At 38.2% G+C, this 24,983-nt stretch overlaps 1 long non-coding RNA gene and 1 pseudogene across 1 annotated transcript; one reads left to right on the forward strand and one right to left on the reverse strand.

Moving 5' to 3' along the window:
- Positions 1-76: 76 nt before the first annotated feature.
- Positions 77-17,093, reverse strand: LOC119540001. The gene is made up of 3 exons (XR_005217995.1): positions 17,001-17,093; positions 1,852-1,973; positions 77-418 (listed from the first exon to the last, which is right to left on the reverse strand). It is a non-coding gene; the product is annotated as an uncharacterized LOC119540001 (long non-coding RNA).
- LOC119540000 lies at positions 4,363-4,881 on the forward strand (annotated as a pseudogene).
- Positions 17,094-24,983: the final 7,890 nt, after the last annotated feature.

Below are 24,983 nucleotides of genomic sequence, written 5' to 3' on the forward strand. Positions count from 1 at the left end.
ATAAGCGAGACAGATATGGACAGAAATTGTATATCACTTATAAGAGATGACTAGAAATAGCAAATTCAGAGTTAGAAAGCAGATTAAGGGTTACTGGAGAAAGGGTATGGAAAGGGAAAAGGAAGTATTACTTTGTAAAAACAAAAAATAAATTAAAATATTAAAATAATTTTTTTTAAAAAAGTAGTAGAACCCAAACTTTTTCTCATAGCCTACAAAACTGACAGGGTCCAGACGGTCATTTTTTTCATTCCTTCACTTATTTACTAAGTACCTACCCTGGAATGGTTCCTGGCCAAGGAACCATGGACGCAGCAGTAAACAGATGGTACATAGAGCTTGGATTCTTGTGGTTCTCTGTAGTAGAAATGGAAAGGATGAGAAGAGGCCAGCCAGGCAGAATGTGGGGAAGAATGTCCTGGACAGAGAGAAAACCAAGTACAAAGGCTCTTAGGTGGGGACAACAAGTTGGGCTTTATGGCTGGAGCATTGTGTGGTGGTGAGGTTAAAGGTGGCAGGACCAGATCCAGGGCCCTCTTTGGGAAAATAAAAAATAATCAGAGGTCAGATCATGGAGGACAATGTCAGACACTGGTAATATCTTTGGAATTTGTTTTAAAGATAATAGGCAGCAACTAAAGGATAGTAAGTAGGAAAAAAAAAAAGGGAAATTCAGGCACAGCCAGAGGTGCAAGGAGCCAGAAGTCAGCAGAACTGGAAAAGCAGACACAAGGAGAGAGAGATGGCCATGTGATGGGAGGTAGATATGCAAGCCATGAAATCCCAACAATTGTGGCAAGCCAGCACCAGAGGCTCCGAATTTTTGGAGGAAAGCAAGGCCTTGCCAGCACCTTAATTTTGGGCTTCTATCCTCTGAAACTGTGAGCCAATAAATTCCTGTTGTTTAAACCAACACATTACATGGTATTTGTCATAACAGCCTGGCAAACTCAGATAAGCCTCTTTCCCCTTTTAATTGTGCTTATAATCTACTATGAGGAGTGTGATGGTTTGGAGCTCTACGTACCCCTGGAAAACCATGTTCTTAAACTTGATCTATTCTTGTGAGTGTGATTCCATTGTAAGTAGGACCTTTTAATGAGGTTACTTCAGTTAAGGTGTGACCAGGATGAGTCTTAATCCTATTACTGGAGTCCTTTATAAGCAGGATGAAATTCAGAAAGATAGAATGTCCCACAGGGAGCAGCCAGAAGCTGAAATCAACAGAACCAGAAGAGAAGGAGAGGCCAGAAGAGGTCGCCATGTGCCTTACCATGTGACAAGCTAAGGATAAAGGATCACCAGCAGCCAGCCCCAGAATGCCACAGTCTTTGCAGAGAAAGCATCACCTTGATGATGCCTTGATTTGGATCTCTATCTCAGCCTCTAAATCGTGAGCTACTAAATTCCCATTGTTTATGCTGACCCATTGCATTGGTATTTGCTTGAACACAAAGGAAACTAAAAGAAGGGGAGAAATCAAATAACTGCATTTCCTAAAATTATTCCTCAAGTAAGAATAAATATCAGGGGAAGTTTTTGCTTATTATCTGATTTTTTCCCTGATAGTCAAGTTTAGCATTATGGGAACTACTGGGGCAGGGTTAGAATTAGGGCAGTGGCTGGCTGATGAGCAAAGGGCAAATTCCAAGAAGGAGTCAGGCTACAAAGAGAAAGATACCTCTGAGAAGAACAGCAATAAAGAGCACCTGGGGCCAACTGACCCTGCCTGAATCATCTAGGATCAAGCATCAACAAAGGAGGAAAAAGGGGAGGCTAGTAAAATAGTTACTAAGGTACCCCAAAAAATCTATAAAAGCAGATTGCCCCCATAGTGCTGGGACCTCTTACCTTTTTCCTCTTGCGAGAGTGCCTGCATGCTCTTTCTCTGCATGTGTACTTAATAAATTTTCTGCCTGATTACTCGATCTGTGCTGTGCCCTTGAATTCTTTCTCACAGCATGGCCAAGAACCTAGGAACACAATGCAGGCAACACTGTGATGAGATTTTTTTAAACAATTTTTAAAAATATTAATTTATGCAAAATGACTGTGCAAAATGGTTTGGCACTGTTAGGTACCTCAGAAAAGACAATGTTTTTTAATCCATTCTTGTAGGGGCAGACCTATAGTTGGGTGGGACCTTTTGATTAGGTTGTTTCAGTGGAGATGTGACCCACCCCATTCATGGTGGGTTTTAATCCCCTTGCTGGAGTCCTCTATGAGATGATAAAAGACAGGTGAAATTTAGAGAGCTCAGAGAAGCTGAGAGAGACACCCAGAGACATGTGGAGACAGCCATTAAAACCAGAAGCCAGGTGTGCCAGTTTGGATATATTATATCCCCTAGAAAAGGCCATATTCTTTAATGCAGTCTTGTGGGGACAGATGTATTAGTGTTGATTAGGTTGGAATCTTTTGATTGAGTTTTTCCATAGAGATGTGACTCGATCAACCATGGGTGAAACATTTGATTAAACTATTTCCATGGAGATATGGACCTCGCCCATTCAGGGTGGGTCTGGATTTAATCACTGGAGTCCTGTAAAAGAGCTCACAAACAGAAAGAGCTCAGAGCAGTTGAGAGGGACATGTTGGAGAGCAGCTGAGAGAACTTTTGGAGAGATGCTGACGCTAACACTTGGAGATACTTGGAGATGCAGACAGAAGAACGTTTGGAGATGTTAAGAGATGAAGCCCAGAGGATGCCCCAGGATATGCTGAGACAGGACCCCCAGGTGCTTAGAGAGAAATGTCCTGGGAGAAAGAACCAAGAATGCACAGGAGGTGAGAGAGGAGCTGAAACACAACCTGGGATCAACAGATGCTAGCCACATGCCTTCCCGGATAACAGGTTTCCCAGATACCTTCAGCCATCCTTTATTTTGTTGATGCCTTAGTTTGGACACTTTTGTGGCCTTAGGACTGTAAACTTGTAACCAAATAGCCCCCCTTTTTGAAAGCCAATCCATTTCAGGTATTTTGCTTAACAACAGCATTAGCAAACCCAAACACCAGGAGAGAAGAATCAGCAGGTGTCACCATGTTTCATCCCATGTAACAGAGGAACCCCATATGCCAGCAGCCTTTCCTCAGAGAAGGTATCCTTTTGTTGATGCCTTAATTTGTATATTTTCATGGCCTTAGAATTGTAATTTGTAACTTAATAAATCCCCATTGTTAAAAGCCAAACTATTTCTGGTATATTACATTCCAGCAGCTTTAGCAAACTGAAACAGATTTTGGTACCAGAGAAGTGGGATGCTGCAATTTACAAATACCAAAGACTGGAATGGCTTTATAAATTGGCGAGGGGAAGATTCTGGAAGAATTGTGAGATGCTTGATAGGAAAGGCCTAGATTGCTTTGAAGAGACTGTTAGTAGAAATATGAAGTCTAAAGATACTTAAAATGAGGCATTAGACAGAAATGATGAATGCGTCATTGCAAACTTGAAGAAAGGTGACCCTTGTGTTAAAGTGGCAGGTAATTTGGCAAAATTGAGTCTTGGTGTTGGATGGAAGGGAGAATTTGAAAGCAATGAGCTGGGATACTTTGCTGAAGAGATTTCCAAATTAAATTTGGAAAATGCAGCCTGGCTTCTCTTAGCAGCTTATAGTAAAATGCAAGAGGAGGGGGATAAATTGAGAACTGAACTCTTGGGTACAAGGAAACCAAAAACTGATGGTTTGAAAAATTCTGTGTTTCCAGAAAGCAAATCCCCAGAGAATAGAGCCCCATGTGAGGAATTAACTAGTCAGCCATCTCAGTGCCGATCAGGATTGGAGACAGAAAAGGGACAGACTGAAGGAAAAATAACTTCAGACAGAACCCATGGAAACTGAGGTCTGGAGCAAAGAAACCTTGGGCCAGGAGAGTGGACTCACAAATGCACATAGAGGGAGGTGAGTTTGTTCCAGAGTTTGCATAGGGCGGGCCTTCCACCCCATTGTTCAGGAAGAGTGCTGCCATCTCAGGGCTCTCGGATGCCTGGTTAAATTGAGGGGATCTTGGCTGCCCCGTTGTTCAGAGAAGGTGGAACACATTCTCCAGGGACTGGGAAGAGCCTGGACACCACCCTACTGTTCTGAGATGGGACCTGGACCTTGTAGATGGCAGAGTTTGGGTGCCGCCCCAATGCTTGAAGAGGGTGGGGCTGAGGACATAGAAGACTTCCCAATGCTTAGAAATGTTTAAACCCTCACCCCAGTGTTTGGAGACAGTAGAGCCGCTGCATAAACCCTTGGAGAGGGTAGGACTGCTGCTCCCTGAAGGATAAAACATCTTTCTATAGATGATTCCGCCGAGTGGTGGCAGTCGGAATGGCAGCAGCAGAAGCAGCAGCAAGAGCCCGCCTCTCTGATGAAGTACAGGCTGAACCAGATGCGGACCTATGGGGTGAGGGCTCAAGAAGCGGGCAGCTGCCTGTGCTTCCGGAGCAAGCGGGAGGACAAAGTGCTGTTGGAGAGCTGCGCTCGGTATCCAGACCAGTGGATTGTCCCAGGTGCAGGGATGGAGCCGGAGGAGGAGCCCGGCCGTGCTGCCCTGAGGTTTATGAAGAGGCTGGAGTTGAGGGAAAATTAGGCAGACTCCTGGGCATATTTGAGAACCAACACTGAAAGCAGAGAACCTACGTTTCTGCTCTTTCAGTCACTGAAATATTAGAAGATTGGGAAGATTCTGTTAATATAGAAAGGGAGAGTGGTTCAAGTAGAAGATGTGATCAAAGTTCTCCAGTGTCATAAACCTGTAAGAGCCGAGTATTTGGAAAAACAAGGTAGTTTCCCAACCCATGGAAATTCCACAGTCCCTTCCCTTCCAGATAACGCCTTGTTTGTAACTGCTGCACAGACCTCGGGGTTGCCATCTGGTATAAGATAGATTTGGGAGGAACTCTACCACCATATGCTGTCTCATGGAGAGAGAGAGGCTGTTTTATTTTCCTTAGCAAACAAACACCTAAATGATGTTTGCAAACTTCTAAATTTGCCATACAGGGTTTTCAAACAATTTGCGTGTTTTTCAGATGCTTTCAAATCTTTTTTTAAGTGTAAAATATTTTAATAAGCTTAAGACATGAGAAAAAAATTTTAGATGCCTTTAACTGTGGCCCCCTCACTCCTATCCAGCATTATTTTGGGTTGTCTTTTTTTTCAGTCTTCTTTCAGTTTTTTGTCCATTTGACTTAATCTGGTTTATTTTGTCAGGTTAACTTTCTTATGGGTATATTTTCCCCATAGACTGTTTTCTCACTCCACAGCATTAATGTGCTTAACGAACATCCTTCAGTGGTGAGAATTGGTTAAAACTATATTTCTTGGTATTGAAGAAATTGTACATCCATTCCAAAATTTGTTTCATAGGATCATTGTTTTAATTGATGGATTCCAGATTTGGGCTATTCTGTGTTGTGCAAAAACTATTTTTTCAAAGGATTTAATTTGCTCTTTTCAGGAATCATCAACCTATCTTAATTTTCTTAAATGATATATCAATAGCTACCTGATATAGCTATTTCTCCTTTAACACAAAGTATAACTACAGAGTTGGTGATTTTCAAAATTGCATTCAAAATTTACTTGAAATATTTTCTCTGTGTAGCTACATTATCAATTTGATCACTTTAGAGTTTTCTTTTTTTCATCCTTTTTCATTTAATTTTTCCAATATTTTAATATAAAACTTTCAAACATATAGTGAAGTTGAAAACATTTTACACTGAACATTTGCATACCCACTACCTAGATTCTACTATTAACATTTTACTTTATTTGCTTTGTCACAGCCATATCTCTGTATCCATCCATCTTATTATTATTATTTTTTTTTAATGCATTTCAAAAAATGTTCCTACACTGCATTTGTTAATATGTCTCTGTCTTAGTTTGCTGGGGCTGCCATAACAAAGAATGCAAACTGGGTTGCTTGAAACAACAGAAACTTATTGTTTCAGAGTTCTGGAGACTAGAAGTCCAAAATCAAGGTGTCATCAGGGTCATACTTCCTCAGAACCTGTAGGAGAGGATCCTTTCTTTCCTCTTTTAAAGCTTCTGGTGTTTGCCAGCAATCCTTGAGATTTCTTGACTTGTGTATGTATAATTCCAACTTCTGTCTCCATCTTCAACATGGCCTTTCTGTGTCTGTCTGTATCTGTGTCCAAATTTTGCTCTTATAAGGACACAATTCATATTAGTTTAGGGCACACACTAATCCAGTTTGGCCTTATCTTAACTAATTACATCTTCTAAGACTGTCTTTCCAAATAAGGTCACAGTCATGGGTCTGGAGATTAGGACTTTTCAATACATCAGTATATACAATTCAACTCGTAACAGACTGCCCTCTGGACCCCCAAAATTCATGTCTTTTCCACATGAGAAATACATCTACTCCAGCATTCCCCAAAGCCTTAACCCATTCCAGCATTAACTCTTAAGCATTATCTCATCTTTTAAATCCTCTAAATTACATATGGGTGAGACTCTATGTATGGCCAATCCTGGGACAAAATGCTTCTCTATCTGTGGGCCTGTGAAATATGGAAAACAAGTTATCTGCTGCCAAGATACAATCGTGGAACAGGCATAGTTTAGACATCCTGATTCCAAAAGGGAGAAATTGGAGGAAAAAAGGTTCATGGGTCTTAAAGAAGTCCAAAACCCAGAAGGACAAATTTCATTAGATTTCAAGTCTGAGAATAATTCCCTGTGGCTCTTCTCAAATTGCCTTTTTTTTTTTTTTTACTACTGGAAATAGAGTCATTAGTGCTTATAAAATCTAATCAGATTGAAGAAACAATTCCAGATACCCAAGAACCAATTCAGAAAACTCATCCTTAAGAATCTGTTCCCAGATATGACTCCCAGGGGTGTAAGTTTCCCTGGCAGCATGGGCCATGATTCTGGGGATGAGCCTGGACCCAGCATGGTAGGACTGAGAAAACTTTCCTGACCAAAAGTGGGAAGAGAAATTAAACAAAATAAAGTTTCAGTGGCTGAGAGATCTCAAATGGAGTCACGAGGTCATTCTGGAGATTATACTTATGCATTATATAGATATCCCTTTTTAGTTTTTAGTGTACTAGAATAGCTAAAAGGAAATACCTGAAACTGTTGAACTGCAATCCACTATCCTTGTTTCTTGAAGCTGATATAACTATATAGCTTATACAGTGTGACCGTGTGATTGTGAAAACCTTGTGGCTCACACTCCCTTTATCCAGTATATGGACAAATGAGTAGAAAAAAGAGGGACAAAAAGAAAATGAATAATGGGGGGGGGGGGAGTATGAGGTGTTTGGGGTGTTCTTTTTTACTTTTATTTTTATTCTTATTCTTGTTTTTTGGAGTAATGAAAATTCAAAAAATTGATTGTGATGATGAATGCACAACTATGTGATGACACTGTGAACAATTGATCGTATGCTTTTGGATTACTATGATGTGTGAATATATCTCAATAAAATTACCTTAAAAAAATAAAAAAAGGAATGTGTTCCCCTAGAACCAATCTCAATACCAAAATCTATATTGGTCAGGGTTCTCCAAAAAAACAGAACCAAGAGGATATATATATATATTTAGACACATACACATTTATATATATAAAGAGACTTATTTTAAAGAATTGGCTTATGTGATTGTGGGAGCTGTCAAGTCTTAAGTTTGTAGAGCAGCGGGCTGGAAATCCAGAAAAGAGATGATATTGTCTTAAGGCAGAATTTCTTCTTCTCTTGGAAACCTGTTTTTGCTCTTTAGGCCACACCATTGAAGCAGAAGGAGATTTGTCCCAAGCTGATTTCAGAGCTTAGGTTTCTATTTCTTGCTCCTATTTCTTGTAAGTTTAAATCAGGTTCTCCAAGCTGCGCATGCCTGATGTCCCATTGTCAGCACAAGGCGTCCATCTTGTGTGCCTCCTTTGCAAGGAACCACTTTGTAACCCAGGGTATGAAGGTCATTTTAGAGTTCCTTTCACAGTAGAAAGCTCTGTGCTTGGGACACCTTCCTCAGAAGGGTCTGTGGTCTTGCCAAGTGCGTAGAACTCCAGGGAACATTCTTAAACCCAGTGGAAATGGTTTGAAATAGCTGATGTGAAGAGAAATACAGGATTAAGGACCCACTGGAGGTTGGATCCCTTGTGATACCAATCAAAAGCAGTGGATTTTCTGTCTGATGTGCTTAAATGACCAACTCCTGAGACACCAGGGTTTCAAAGAGAAAGTTTATTACTAGGAGTGAAGCAGGAGATTACACAGCCTATCAGCCTAAAAATCTGTCTCCCCAAACTGCACTAATTTGATAGTTTTATAGTATCAAAAAATGGGCAGGTTTTAGGATAATGAGCACTATGGCTCTAGATGATGTAATTAGTGGTGATCTAATTATTGAGCATGTGCAGATTGATTATATGCTTAGTCACAGAATGTATTTAAGAAAACGGTGACCTTAATATGATGGTGGGCATGATTTTTGGTATTATAATGAGGTATAGGTCGCTTACAGGTTAAAGTTTAAGCTACTGCACATGTCAGGCGGGCCCATCTTAGTTAGATACAGCTTCATTTATCAAGATAACTTTGGAATTGGGGTGGGTTAGTTCTGGGTTGACTCAAGGTCCTTCATTAATAAACATTAGAGGCTGTATTTAGTGATCCTAAGACTCTAAAGTTGAAAAACCAGATAAAAGGGGTACAAGTGAGGGTCAGTTACAAGGTTTTTTTACAATCACAAGGGCACAAGATAAAGGCTATACAATCATCATCAGGATGATTGATAGATTACAACTGGATTATAGTTCAGAGATTTCAGGTATTTCCCTTTGTCTATTCTAATATACCAAAAAGTAAAAAGGAGTATCTATATAATGATTCAGTAATCATAATCATCCCCTGACTCCTAATTTCTTGGTTACACTTGCACGTTCTTTTTGATAAAGCTTAGAGTAATTTTTTTCTACTATGACTTAAGTGGAAAAGGAAGGCAAATTGACACTGTTATCTAGATCAGGGGTTGGCAAATTTTCCTGTAAAGGAACAGATAGTAAACCCTTTAGGTTTTCTCCATTGCATCATCTTTTTGTTTTATTTTGCCTTTGCTTTTTACAGCCCTTAAAAAAAATATAAAAGTCATTATTAGCTCCTGGGCAGTACAAAAACAGGTCATAGGCCAGACTTGGCCCGAGGGCCATAGTTTGCTGACCTCTGCTCTTGAAGGTTAAGATATTCTTAAACTAAAGAGAAATCACAAGAAGTAAATCTATTAGAGATAGCGATGTTATTGTCTACCATTCCAAGAAGCTTATTTTCTTGCCGATGACTGGGTAAATACTTTTGAAATGAATGTGTGAAAGAATCATTTTCTTCCAACTGAATGGAAAAGAAGAGCAAGTTCTAGTGGCCAAGCAGGGTTCAGCTAAACAGGCTTGCAAAAAGAGAGATAAGGCCGGTATTCTCAGATGACAAGAGAAATAGGGGAAGTTAATATGATTTCTTATTTGTTAGAGATTTGCTCAATGCCTTTTTTTCTTTGGAGAATTTGTGAGTAGATATGAACTAGATTTTTGGAAAATAGATTGAAAAAAAACTCATTGAAAAGAAAAAATGCCCAGTGACTTAAGATCCTGAAAGTGTTTAAGAAGAGCTGAAAAACAAAATCCAGTCTAAAACATGAATAATCTCAGTAAGAATGAAAAGAGAGAGGCATCTAAAGAAACCAGTGTGAGTACAAAGAGCTTTCTAAGGAGTTCAGAATTTAAAAAGGTTTATACAAAAGATGAAAGGGGGAGAACCCACCCAAAAACGAATGCAATATTAGGAAACACCTACACGCACGGTGTTCTAAAAGCAAAAAACCTAGAATAAACTGAAAATGATCTCCTCCTCCTTAAAAGCTGGAGGATTTTGTTAGAAGTAATGTTGGAATTGAGGTGCAGTTAGTTATTAGGGCTGGGGCAGGTCCAGCTACCTAATTTACAATATCCAGTTTGAAATGAAATTTTGGGGCCCCTTATTAGAAAATGTATTAATAATAATTTCAAGACAGCCACAACTGATCATTAAGCCCTGCACGGGGCCCTGTGAGTGACTAGCTCAGGCATCACATTTCATGAACAGGCCCATGATTGGGGACTCCAAATCATGCCTAGGTCCAGCCTCTGTCTTTCTTTGGAGATTCTCAGAGGAGATACACAAGTGGGATACCACATACCCCTTTATTGTTAAGTGGGTTCCTCTGCAAGTCTGTCTGGTAAACTGGGCTGCAGCACACAACATAAGCTCAGGACACAGAGTATGCCACGCAGAAACTGCGAATGCTTGCACACCTGAAGGTTTATGTAAATAGAGAAGAGAAAAAGAGCAAAGAGCAGACCAGCCCAGAGGGCACCAACTGTGCTAGGGGAAATAGAAGAAAAAGCACACTCCAGTGACCTTTCCCACTAGTAGGTGTACCCCATTCACTCGGAGCCGAACAAGGTTGGAAGGGAGGAAAAAAAAAAAGGCATTCCTTTGTCCCTTCACCACAACTGTGATGAAAAGCATTTTTAAAAATAGATCTTAATTTAAAAAGGAACCCGGAAGGATAGTCTCTGCAGCTTTGATGGAGTTAGTATAAATTCTAAGGGAGAACAGTGGGCAAGAAAACCACCACTTGTTTTTCTTCCTCTTTATAAAGCAATGCCTAGTAATCTGCAAAGTTTTAACAAAGAAGAAAATTGAAGCCCAAGACAGGAGTGTGGAAGAGCATCTGATCATAATGCGGATGTTTTTACTGAATTTAAGTGTCTAGAAAGAGAAAAAAATACATTGCTAGGATACTGAAGGAAGTAGTCCATTTGCTTCTCAAAGTCACTATAATTACTCTTTGAGAAATCGTGGGACTCAAAAGGAGAAATCAAAAGACTGAGCTGGGCAAAATCACTACCACCACCCCCAAAAAAGAAAACTCAACCTTTTTAAAAAAAGAGGAGAAAGTTTAGTTTAATTCTGAAAATAGAGACTAGTAAACTTGAATTTGACTGCTTGCAATATTGTGAACAAATACTGCTGTACAAATAGTTTGCAAAGAGATATGTAAGAATGAGATAATAGAAGCCTGCATATATGAACTGTAAACAAACCCTTTCAATCCAGTCTCTCTTAAAAAGGGCAGTATGGGGGATGAAGTTATAATAATAAATTTATGGAAATACAACAGAAATAATTCCAGCAAAATGATTAACAAAACCCATTGAGGACAAGATGAAGAAATGGTGACAGATGAGTCAGCAGTTTAAAAAAATCCCATGTTGATGTATTAGTACATCACCGTCAACTTGTCCAGGAGTCTCTATGAGCCTTACACAAAGCTATGCTGCCTATCACTATCCTGTTTGGCAAGTGTATCAGTAAATTACATGTTGACACAGGAGGCATACTTATGAATTTTAAAGATTACCCCAAACTAGTAGGAATAGTTAGCACAATGACTTAACTAAAGATTCAAAACTGTTTCCACAGGTGGAATTCTGATTCCAAACCAACAGGTTGACATTTTGACTAGAATAAATGTAACAAGATGTTAAAAACAAGCAAACAAACAAACAAAACCCACAGTGGTCCAAGGTACCAGGTTTGGTAACCAACTCTACAATAGAGCTGTTGAAAAAGCTAATATGACTTTGGCCAAATTGTCAGTAAACTGACAATAATCATATAGTCATATATGGAGAGGAGTTATGAGCACTGGCTCTGGATCTAGACTGTATTCAAATGCTAGCTCTGCCACCTAGTGGTTGGGTGACCTTGGACGAATTAATCTTTTTGTGCCCCATTCCTCCATTTTAAAAAATGGGGGTAGAGTTATACTAACTTAATAGGGTGCTTTTGAGAATTCAAAGAGATAACACATGTAAAACATTTAAGCAGTGTTCAATAAATCTTAGCTGTTATTGTTCTATTTCATATGTTTGCATGTGTATGTGTAATTTTTTATTGTTATATGTTTGTTGAAAAATAATACACACACTGAAATATTAAAACAGTACAAAAGGTATACACTGAAAATGTCTCCCTTCAATCATCAGTCCTACCCAGAGATAACTGTCATTCAAACTTTCTTGGGTACCCTTTCATTTTTATGTGCAAATGAGTATAGAATATATGATGTTCTCCTTCTCTGAGATGGATACTGTTCCAACCCAGCTCAGCTCTAAGACCGAAGAACATACCAGGCCCGGAGTTAGACATGAGTTTAATTAGGATTAAGAACAGGAGATGGTTCCATGGCAGCAGCTGGCCAGGAAAGATGGAGATTAGTATTCCTCAAAAAGCAGGGGGGTACCAGGGTTAGGACAAAGACATTCCATAGAGTGTGAGAATGGAGTGTCAGCAGGGTCTTGTGACACAAAGGTGTGGAGATTTGTTATCAACAGTGATCAGGGGAAGGGAGTTTTAATGCTTTGTTTATGATACCATTTGTACCTTCTTTCCTGCCCTGGGTTGGTCTGATGATGGTCAAGTAGGCTGCTACATGCAATAACTTACTTTCACTATGGAGAGGGAAGGGAGGGTGGACCCAGGCCTTGGGTCCCCACAGATACCATCAAAAGCAGTGAGTTCTCTGTCCAATGTGCTCAAATGACCAATCCTTGAGACACCAGGGTTTCAAAGAGAGAATTTATTGCTAGATGTGAAGCCGGAGATCAGACAGCCTATCAGCCTAAAAATCTGCCTCCCCAAACTGCAGTAACTCTGATAGTTTCATTGTATCAAAAGATGGGCAGGTTTTAGGATAATGAGCACAGTGGCTTGAGATGATGAGGTTAGAGATGATCTTATTATTGAGCACATGCAGATTACACGCTTAGTTGCAGAATGTATGTAAGAAAATGGCAGTCTTAATATGATGATGGGAGTGATATTTAGTATTGTAATTAGGTGTATAGGTTAAAGTTTAGGCTAATGCACATGGGAGGTAGACTAATTTTGGTTAAATCCAGTTCCGTCTAACAAGAGTTTTGGGATTGGGGTGAGTTAGTTCTAGGCTGACTCAAGGCCCTTTATTAATAAACATTAGGGGCTGTCTTTAGTGATCGTAAGACTCTAAAGTTGAAAAACAGGATAAGGGGGTACAAGTGAAGGTCAGTGACAATGTATTTACAATCACAAGATAAAGACTATTTAGTTACACAATGATTATTAGAGATCAAGAGCTGGATTACAGTTCAGAAATTTTAGGTATTTCCCTCTGACTATTCTAACATACTAGAAAATAAAAAGAAATATCTATGTAATGATTCAATAATCATAATCGTTTCTTAAATCCTAACTTCTCAGTTACGGGATCCCTGCTCCTTGCACATACTGTGTATCTCAGAGACCTTTCCACATAAGCACATGTAGATCTGCTGCATTCTTTTTAAGGCTGCACAGTATTCTATTGTGTGGATCTACTATAATTTATATAACTAGTCCCCAAATTTTAGGTTTGCACAGTCTTTTGTTTTTACAAACAGTGTTGCGATAGTTTTCTTTATGGTTCAGACTCTGGAGTCAGATTGAATGGGTTTTTAATTCTAGCATTGTCACTTATTCACTGTGTGATTCTGGGTAAATGTTTTAGCTTTACCAACTTTAATTTCCTTAAGCATAAAATGTGGAGAATAAAAGTGTCAACCTCATAGGGTCCCTGTGAGGATTAAATATAAAGTGCCCCTCTTGGTGTATCATACATAGTGAGCTGTCAACAAATATAAAATACCCCTACTTTTATTGTCCAGCTTTATGTACATTTGAGTTTATCTGTAGGGTGAATTCTTAGAAGTGGAATTGCTAGATCCAAGAGTGTTCTTTTAAAATTGATAGATAATGTTAAATTGTCCTCTGTGCTGGGTAGTTTGTTTACCCCTTTATGTTTATACTCCACCTTTCTTTACCCTGCTCTATATCCCAGGAGACTGGTATCTATAAAACTTTCACCCCAGTGCTCTTTTTTTTTTTTAGTTCAGTTTTATTGAGATATATTCACATACCATACTATCATCCACAGTATACAATCAATTGTTCACAGTACCATCAAATAGTTGTGCATTCATCACCATAATCAATTTCTAAACATTTTCATTGCTCCAAAAAAAAGATAAAACTAAGAATAAAAATAAAATTATAAAAGAACACCCAAAACATTCCATCCCACCATCCCACCCTATTTTTCATTTAATTTTTGTCTCCATTTGTCTACTCCTATGTCCATACATTGGATAAAGGGAGTGTGAGCCACAAGGTTTTCACAATCACAGAGTCACTCCATGTAAGCTACATAGTTATATCATTGTCTTCAAGAATCAAGGTTGCTGGGTTGCAGTTTGACAGTTTCAGGTATTTCCTTCTAGCTGTTCCAATACACTGAAACTAAAAAGGGATATCTATATAGTGCATAAGAATACCCTCCAGAGTGACCTTGCAACTCCATTTGAAGATTCGCAGTCACTGAAACTTTATTTTGTTTTATTTTGCTTCCCTGCTTTTGGTCAAGAAGATTTTCTCAATCCCACAATGCCAGGTTCAGCCTCATCCCCAGGAGTCATGTCATGTGTCGCCAGGGATATTTACACTCCTGGGAGTGTAAATGGGAGTCATGTCCCACTTAGCGGGGAGGGCAGTGGGTTCCGATCAAGTTCTCTGGGAGAGACACAGGCACAAATGGGAGGGCAGGAGGAAGGAGCCCCAGGTCTGGGTTTGGCAGTAGCTGCATTCCTTTACCAAATGCCACAGCTCCAGTTGGGCAGCTTCCCCCCAGTAGTTAGATTCTCCCCAGGTTTCTTTTACAGTTTCCTCCCCTTGCTTGTTCAGACCCTAGGGGAGGTAACCACTTCCTCCAGTTGCTAGTTCTTAGGGGCTTCAACAACCCTTGTAGGTTCCCTTAACCCTGCACACAGCTCTATAAATACTCCTTTTGTTAAACTTTCTTCAGCTGCTCTTTTAACATGCCATCTGTGATCCTAATTGATGGCTCTCCAATTTACACTCCCACCAATATGCTGTGAGATTACTTGTTTGCCTATACTTTTGCCAATCTGTCATAAATATTTTTTGAGACTTTACATAAAATTTTTCTTTAATTCATCTTTTCTGGACACTAGGACCATTATTTATCTTTTATCACAGGAAGTGTTTACTGTTGAACTTCAATTTCTTAAAAAATTGTAAATACGTCCTTAATATTGTATTAGTTCAATTTGTAAAAGGCCAATTAAGAGTATCAGAAAATTCAACCAAAACAATATCAAGAATTATTAGAGACTTCAAAAACTTTACCCCAAAATATTATGTGCTATTTAGGAATCATTGTAAATTTTTGTTAGGTGTGACAATGACATTGTGGCCATGTTAAAAAAAAGAAAGAAAAGAAAAACCCTTATCCTTAGAAATAGCCTCTAAAATACTTTGAGTATTTTAAAAAGTGAAATGACATAATGTCTTAAGTTTGCTTTAAAATGCTCCATAAAAATAAAAATATATGTGTGGAGAATACATGGAAAAAGATTGGGGAAAATGTTGGTTGTTAAAGTAGATGATAAAGATGATTGTTAAAGAAGATTATACCCACTTTTTCCCATTCTATATCCATTTTTTATCTCCACTCTTGTGTATGTTTGTCAATTTCCATAATAAAAAGTAAAAAAAGCAAACAAAACCAAAGATAACAGCAAAACAAGCCAAAAGACAAGTAAAAAATTCAAGTGGAACAATCTCTGTAGGTCCATACCACAATATTATCTGCATTCCATTAGGTATGACTATGAAAGAAATCAGCACAGTTAGATCATAACAGTCAGTTGTAATTTTATGTTTGCATTATATTTGTATATCTTCTAATACTTTTAAAAGAAAAATTTCAAAAATATATGGCCTGTCTCCAAATTTCTCAAACCCTTTTAATTTTGAAACATTTCATATATACATTAAAATTGAAAAATAGCATTATGGAAACCTGCATACCCTCTACCTAGATTCAACAACTATCAACATCTTGCCACATTTGCTTTATCTCTCTGCATATACTTATTATTGTTATTATTTTTTACAGAACCATTTCAAAGTTATCCTGACACTTCTGCTCCTTCTAGTTCCTCCCCTTCCTTCCGAGTTTTTAATTATTTTGTTATCTGTCTTCCTATATGCTGGCTCCTTTTCCTTCAGTTAAAACATTCTTACATAACTTTCTTAGAAAAAAAAATTTCCCTTAACTTTATGACCATCTCTAGCTACCACCATCTCTCTCAATTTCACAGCCCACTTTTTCAGAAGAGAAGTCTACACTCCGTGTCTCCACGTCTTATTTCCCAGTCAGTTCTCAATGGACTGCAATCTGACTTTCACACTGCTGTGTTGTCCTGTCTTTGGCATTCAATACTACTGACCTCCTTCCTAAGACCCACTCCTCCTGCCGCTGCCCATGCATCTCTCGCCTCTGAGCTCTGCTTCTCCAGCTGTCCCTTGCTTAAAATCCTTCGCCAACTCCCCTTGCTGCTTGCCCCTTCAACCTGGGCATTCTGAATGGTTCCATTTCCATCCTTTATCTCAAAGTAAGACCCAAAACATTTTGTCCCTTATTAAAGGAATTTCAAGCATTACTAAGAAGATTGGGAGAAATTGCTTTATGTGAGAGAAACCATGAGAATGTCTTGTTAATGAACTATCCCTTCCTTTTTATCCTCCAGTTATATGTCTTCTGGCCTTTACATGCTTACTAAAACCACATCCAGAGGCAACTCAGAGGAAGGAACATAGGTAAAAAGCAAAAACAAACTGTATGTTAGTGGCTTTCCGAAAATGTGGAGGAAAATGAAGCAGATATTTTAAAGTTGACTATTACAAATCCCATAAAAGATTCAATACCCACACTACACATTGATTTCTGGTCTTAATGATTCACAGCCTAATCAGTCTGTTTTGCTCAAAAGAACTGCATCTAACTCTTTACGTATCAAAAGAGAAAAGCATGTTCAACTCCCTGTATTACCTGAATGACAGGTGAATGTTCCTTTCAGGAGTCCGCCCCTATTGAGATAACTCCTATGCTGAGAATTAAGCCTGGGCTGAGCAAAAGTGTTCTTGAGACTAGGAGAGGTAAAAGAATCAGACTAAGAGAAGTAAAAGAATCCGTAAGCAATGCTGACGCACCAAAAAAAAGGCACAAGGAAACAGGCAGAGTACTTTAGTAAGGTTTCTTTTTTTTTTAATGAAATAGGAAAATTGGATGTTTAAATCAAGAAAAGGCAGAAAATAAATTAGCATGTAAGATGAACATTAAAAAGCACTATATATTTCTAATTGGAAAATAAAAGTTTTAAAAAAGGAACTAGTTTAGAGTGAGGTTGTTCCTTTTTAGTTTTATTTTCCAAATATGGTAAAACTAGCAGCTACAGATTTAACAGAAGTAAAACAAGTGATCTTATTAGGAAGTTACAAACGCATTGGTTTTGTCCTTTGTTGGCCTTTATTTTATAAAAAAAGAGTTGTCCTTTTTATTTTCCATTCCATTTTGTATATTGAGTATCCTCAAATATCTAGTTAAGGGGTCCCTTCAGAATTTTTAAATAATAAAATAATCTGATGGGGCTTCTTTCTTATGAATTCATTAAAATAATTAAGGAAGATAGAGGAAAGAATAAATAAAAAGATGTATTCTGAAGTTATAATCTACTCTTAATATTTTTGGAGACTAAACTGTTGCTAATCTTTTATGCCTAATTTTGTATAAAATGGTAGTCCAATTGTAACAGCTTATTTTGATTTTATTATCAAAACTTTAGCACAGATGAACTCTGAATGAAACTTTGAGTTTAATTGATAGTAATGTACCAATATTGGTTTTCTTTTTTAAACTTTTTATTTTGAAATATGTTCAAATTTACAGGACAGTTACAAAAATAATACAAACCCCATACACAGAACTCCAACATACCCCTATTCTGCACAGATACCCAGATCCACCACTTTTAACTTTGCCACATTTACCATATCATTGTACCTACTATTTATCTATCAGTCTTCTGTCTATTTATCAATCCATTTTTTGAACACTAGAATGTAGGTTGTATATATCATACCCCTTGAACACTTAATACTGCCATGTACATTTCCTAAGAACAAGGACATTCACTTACTTAACCACCTTAATTGCAGTTCTCAAGTTCCAGAAATTTAACATTGATATAAAGCTTACAGCTTATATTCCAATTTTCTCACATATCCCATTAATATCCTTTTAAGCCTTTTCTCTTCCCATGCTAGATTCCATCCAGGATCATGTATTGCATTTAATTGTCAAGATCTCTTTTCTTTTTCTTTCTTTCTCTCTCTCCTTCCTTCCTTCCTTCCTTCCTTCCTTTTAGTTCTGGGAATATATATACAACATAAACTTCCCCATCTCAACCACTCCCAAGCATATCATTCAATGGAATTAATCACATCCATAGTATTGTAGTACCCTCACCACTTACATTGCTAAAATGTTCCCATCTTCTCTAACAGAAAACCTATACCCATTATGCATAAACTCCCCGTTTCCCCTGTCCCCACTCCTGGAAACCCACACTCTCATTTCTGTCTCTGTGAGAGTGCATATTCTCCAATATTGTCTTTGTAATTACCATGGGACTTTAATTTAGCTTCCTAAATCCATAACTATCTCATTTGGTTTGATACCAAGTTAGCTTCAATGGTATACACAAACTGTGTTCCTATATCCCTCCGTCTTCCCACCTTTATGTAGTTCTTGTTACAAATCACATGTTTATGTATTATAAGTCCAAAACCACTGATTTTTTTCATTAAATTTTATGCATTTGCCTTTTAGAGTCTGTCAGAAGTATTTCCAAACCAAAAATCCAATGGTACTGACATTTTTATTTACCCATGTCATTACCCTTACCAGAGACCTTTATTTTTTCATATGGCTTTGTTCTATTGCCTATTGTCCTTTCTTTTCCAACCTGCAGAAGTTTCATTAGCATCCCTTGTAGGGTCAATCTAATGGTGACAAACTTCCTCAGCTTTTGTTTATCCAGGAATGTCTTAATCTCAGCCTCATTTTTGAAAGACAGTTTTGCAGGCTATAGAATGCTTGGTTGACATATTTTTGCTTTCAGCACTTTAAATATGCCATCCCACTGCCTTCCTAACTCAATGATTTCTGATGAGAAACCAGCACTTAATGTTATTTAGGCTCCCTTGTACATGACATGTTGCTTCTCTATTGCAGATTTCAGAATTCTCTCTTTTTTTCATGGCTTTTGAGAGTTTGGTTATAATATACTGCAGTATGGATCTATTTGGGTTTATCCTATTTGGAACTTGTTGTGTGTCTTAGATGTGTATATTCATGTCTTTCATTAAATTTTTGAAGTTTATAGTCATTATTTCTTTGAATATTCTCTCTGCCCCTTGCTCTCTTTCTTCTCCTTTTGGGTCTTGCACAATGTATATATTGGTGTGCTTAATGATATCCCACAAGTTTCTCAGACTCTGTTCACTTTTCTTCATTCTTTCCTCTTTCTGCTCCTCAGACTGAATGTTGCAATTGTCTTATCTTCAAGTTCACGGATTCTTTCTTTGGCCAGCTCCAGTCTGCAGTTGACTCCTCTAGGGAATTTTTAATTTCTATTACTGTGGTCTTCAGCTCTGTTTGGTTCCTTTTCATAATTTCCATCTCTCTGTTGATTCTCTTTGTGTTCATCTGTCCTTTTCCTGATTTCCTTTAGTTCTTTGACCAAGTTTTCCTTTAGCTGTCTGAACATTTTTAATACCATTTTTGTCTGGTATGTCCCAGGTCTGGTCCTCCTCGTTGGTGGTTTCTGATCTTCTCTTTTACCTGGGCCATCATTTCCTATTTCTGTGTATGTTTTGTAACTTTTGTTGAAACATGGACATTTTTATATTTTAATATGTTATCACTGAAATTTAGACTCTGTGACATCTGTCTCTAAAGCTTGTATCCAGCTAGTAGTTTGAATGAGTTTCCCTAGAATGCCAGGAGCTAACTGAAAAAAAAAAAAAAAAGAAAGAAAAAAAGAAAAGAAAAGTAGGAAACACCTTTTCTTGCCTTGCAGATTGTCCTTCAGGACTTATCCACAAAATGAGTTTAGAGAATAGCTCCAGGCTGAAGCCTAGGGGGCACCCTGATCCTTTTTGTGCATGCGTCTTGTCTTGGGTATGTGCATGTGGCTCTAGGAATTTGCTCATTTACATGATTATGAATGTCCCGTCTTCCCTGGGAAACAGTTTCCTTATGGTCCTGGGGACTGCACTGTATATCTCAGAGCCAGTAATCCCTTGCCCCAGGCAGCATGATTTGACTGCTCCCCCTCAATGTTCTGTAAGAGAACTCTGTGAGCTGCCTTCTACATGCGGGCCAAGTTCTGGGACAGTGAGTCCCTCAGGCCACCACCAGACAGATTGGGCCAGATGTACATATTCCCAGCGTGTGCATGAGGGCCACTCTGCTCCCTCCAGAACTGGAACCAGGGATCCACACTGGGGGTGTGGTCTGACTCCATCTTGAGCAAGTGAAGAGATAAAGGAGGAGCCAGCTAGGCCATGAGATCCTACCACATTTAGGTAGCCTTTTTGTTGAGTTGGCACTCTCCCTGTTACTGAAATCCTTTAACTGTTTTATGGAACTTTGAGGAAGATGTTTCTGCCAGTTTGTATGGTTGTTCAAAGCTTTATAGGGTGATGGAGCCCTGAAACATATTATTCCATTATCTTCATCAGTGTCTTGCAATATTGGTTTCTTAATTGGCAGATCTACCACAGCAATGTCAGATGTTGACATTAGGGGAAACTGGGTGGTTACATGGGAACTCTGCATTATCTTTGCAACTTTTCTGTAAATGTAAAATTATTCTCAAATGAAAAGTTCATTTAAAAAGAAAAAAGGCCAACGTGTCAATGGTTATAACAATGGATGTTTGGATAATGACCTGCTTAAAATTATTCAGGAGGCTACTATAATCATTAAAATTTTATGTAAGCAAAACTTATTTACCTAAACAAAATTTTGGCATTTTCCACGTGATTCACGTTTAAAAATTCAGCTTAAGTTATCGATTCTAAACTACAAGTTACAGATAAAGCACAATCAGACTAAGAAGAACAGTTCTCTGATATTTTGGGTATGAGAACATCCTAAAATACTTTCTTGAGGCCAAAATAAATTGGATGAGACCATTTGACCCAAAGAAAACTTTTACCTGCATTTCTGGTTAATTTCAAAAGAAAGGCAAAGAACCTGAGAGGAACAGATGCCCATATATTCCTTCTTTTTTCATTTTCTGGTTTTAGATATTCCTGAAATTGGGCAATTGGTAAGGTTCCCAAACCCCATGAGACAAGGTTCTTTCCATAATAATTTTGTAGAGCTCATTAGGATATCACATGCCTTCTCATTAAAAAAATTAATGAACCTATGTCCATTAGGATTCTCATTGATTCTACCCTATTTTTGACATTTAGTCTTATAGACCAGGATTCAGCAAGCAACGGCACATGGGCTGACTCCAACCTGCAATCTATTCTCTTAAGGTCCATGAGTTAAGAATGGTTTTTACATTTTTAAATGGTTGAAAAAAATTCAAGACAATAATAGTATTTCATGGCACATGAAAACAAACTCAAATTTCAGCATCCATAAACAATTATTTTTTACTTTTTAAGTAACTTTATTGTAGTAATAGATATACAACTCAAAATTTCCCATTTTAACTGCTTTCAAGTGTTTGATTCAATAATCTTAATTACATTTATGATATTATGCTACCATCACCAACATCCATTACAAAAACTTTTCCCTCACCTCAAACAGAAATTTGTACCCATTAAGCAATAACTCCCCATTCTCTTAAATCCCAGCCCTGGTAAACTGTAACCTACTATCTTTCTCTATAAATTTGCTTATTCTAGGTTATTTCCTATAAGTGAGATTAGACAATATTTGTCTTTTTGTGTTTGGGTTATTTCACTCAATGTGAGGTTATTAAGGTTCTCCCATGTTATAGCATGTATCAGAACTTCATTTCTTTTTTATTGCTGAGTAATATTCCATTGTATGAGTATACCACATTTTCTTTATTATTCACCTGATGATGGACATTTGGATGGCTTCCACCTTTTGGCTAATGTGAATAATGCCTCTGTGAATAATGGGTATACAAATATCTGTTTGAGTCTCTGTTTTTGGTTTGTTAAAGCTGATGAAATGCAATATCCAAGAAATGGGTAGCCTTTTATTATGGAAATTTATTGGCTTACAAATTTACAGTTCTAAGGCCATGAAAATGTCCAAATTAAGGCATCAACAGGATAATACCTTCTCTGAAGTCTGGTTACACCGGTGAGCTCGGGGTCCTCTGTCAGATAGCAAGGCACATGGCAACATCTGCTAGTCCTTCTCTCTCAGGTTTCATTGCTTCAGCTTCTAGCTTCTCCATCTGTGGCTTTTTCTCTAAACTTTGCTGGGTGTTTCTCTGAATTTCATTCCTTATCTTCTGTATGTGTTTTATCCTCTTAAAATGGACTCCAGTAAGAGGATCAAGACCCACCCTGAATGAGGTGGGTCACATCTCAAATGAAATAACCTATTCAAAAGGTCCCACCCACAATACTTCTACACCCACAGGAAAGGATTAAAAGAACATGGCCTTTTCTGGGGTACATAACATCTTCAAACTACCATAGTGCATAATTTCAGTTATTTTGAGTTTATACTAAGAAGTGGGATTTCCAGGTCATATGGTCATTGTATGTTCAACTTTCTGAAGAACCACCAAACTGATTTTCACAGTAACTTTACAATCATAAATGAAGTTTTATTGGAACACAACTGTTGGGGATTGAATCATGTTCCCCATGAAAGCCATGTTCAGGTCCCAATCCCTGGTCCTGTAAATAGCACCTTTGAAGATATTATTAGTTAGGGTGTGCCCAAACTGAATGAATTCAGGTGGGCTTTAATCCAACATGGCTGAAGTCATTAAAACAAAGGAAATTGGACACAGGAGAGAAGCCCCAGGGAACAGCTAGAAGCTGGAAGTAAATGGAACCCATTGCCATGTGATGGAAAAGCCAAGGACTAAGGATCACAGGCAGTCAGCCCTAGAATGCCACAGACTTCTGGGAGAAAGCATCACATTGCTGATGCCTTGACTTTGTACTCCTCCTAGCCCCCAAACCATGGGGCAATAAATTCCCATTGTTTAGGCCAACTCTTTGTATAGTATTTGTTTTAGCAGCTAGGAGACTAAAACAACAACCATGCTCATTTGTTTATGTCTTATTTATGGCTGCTTTTGTGGTACAGTTGCAGAACTTAGTAGTTATAACAGGCCATATATGGCTTGCAAAATCTGAAATATTCACTATTTGACCCTTTCAGGAAAAGTTACCAAGATCTGTTAAAGATAACTCCCCCCACATACAAAAACACCTCCCTCTTGGCTCTCAGAGCAGTGTTCTCATTTGGCTTTCCACCTAATTGCAACTCTGGGATTCAAGCAGCAATAAGACAAGGTTACTGTGGTGAGGACAGGACTAGGAGTGTGGCTAACTTGGAGGGGTTTAGCAGACAGGTAGGTAAGTGTTGCTGACAGGGCGGCGCAGGAATGAGACACAGACACAAAGTTAAGAATTAAGGAAGCAGGGGGCCCACTGCATCTCGTGATAAGTGGACAATAATGCACCTTTGCTCCAGTTATTTATTTCAGAAGATCAGGGAGTATATGCTAAATGTCCTCAGGCTCGGGAGAGCCCACCAGATACCTATGTTTACATCCTGTTGCTTATCAGAAGGAACAATCTAGGTTTAGGACAATGGTAAATGTTGTCGTCATAGTCACAAGACACCTATCTTTACAGGGCGGGCCCACACAGCGTTCCATGCAGGCCTGCGGCTTAGCGTTCCAAGCCACCACCCTAGATATGCCTCAGGCAACATGGAAGACTCAGTTTCCCACAGGTAAGGGCTCAAGTACCTAAAGAACTAATAAGTAGCTGAAGAGGCTCAGTACATCCTATAAATCTGGTAGAAAGGTGATTCCATTTAAAGCAGTCAGCTGAGAAATAGGAGACATGAGGCTCTAGTGGTGTACACAGACAGTCTAGAAGGTCAGGGTTTGCATGAGCTGCACTAATAAGTAGAGTGAAACCAAGCTGAGTTCTAATATTAGGGCAAAAGATGATTGCCCCATTTTATGCTGTTCTCTGGGATCAGACAGCTTTGGAGCCAAAGCCTGAATCAGAAGAAAATAAAAAACCTTAACCTGGCAATCCTATTTCTAGGTGTTTAACCAAAGGTATTGAAAGCAGGGACTCAAACAGATATTTCTACACCAATATTCACAGCAGCATTGCCCACAATAACCAAAAGGTGGAAGAAACCCAAGTATCCATCACCCCATGAATGGATAAAAAAAATGTGCCATATACCTACAGTGGAATATTATTCAGCCATTAAAATGAATTATGTTCTGACAAATGCTACAACATGAACCTTGGAGACATCATGTTGAGCAAAATCAGCCAGACACAATAGGACAAAGGCTGTATGATTTCATTTGTATGAATAACTAAAATATGCAAATTCATAGAGGCAGAAAGTAGATTATAGTATATTAAGGACAGGGGTGAGGAATGAGTAGTTAATGCTTATTGGGTACAGAGTTTCTGCATAGGATGATAAAAAAGTTTCAGTAATGGATGGTAGTGATGGTAGCATAACATTGCAAATGTAATTAACACTACTGAATTGTATACTTGAAAGTGGTTAAAATGAGAAATGTTATGTTGTATGTTACCACAATAAAAATTTTTTAAAAAATTTAAAGTTAAGGAAAAAAAGGTTCAACATCATGCCTCTCATATGAAGAGCACAAATGAATGTTTATTTATTTAAAATAAAAACAAAAACAAAAACAACTTGGGTGTACCCCATCTTCTTCATGGATTT

Source organism: Choloepus didactylus, chromosome 7, assembly GCF_015220235.1.
Source record: "Choloepus didactylus isolate mChoDid1 chromosome 7, mChoDid1.pri, whole genome shotgun sequence".
Taxonomy (NCBI): domain Eukaryota; kingdom Metazoa; phylum Chordata; class Mammalia; order Pilosa; family Megalonychidae; genus Choloepus; species Choloepus didactylus.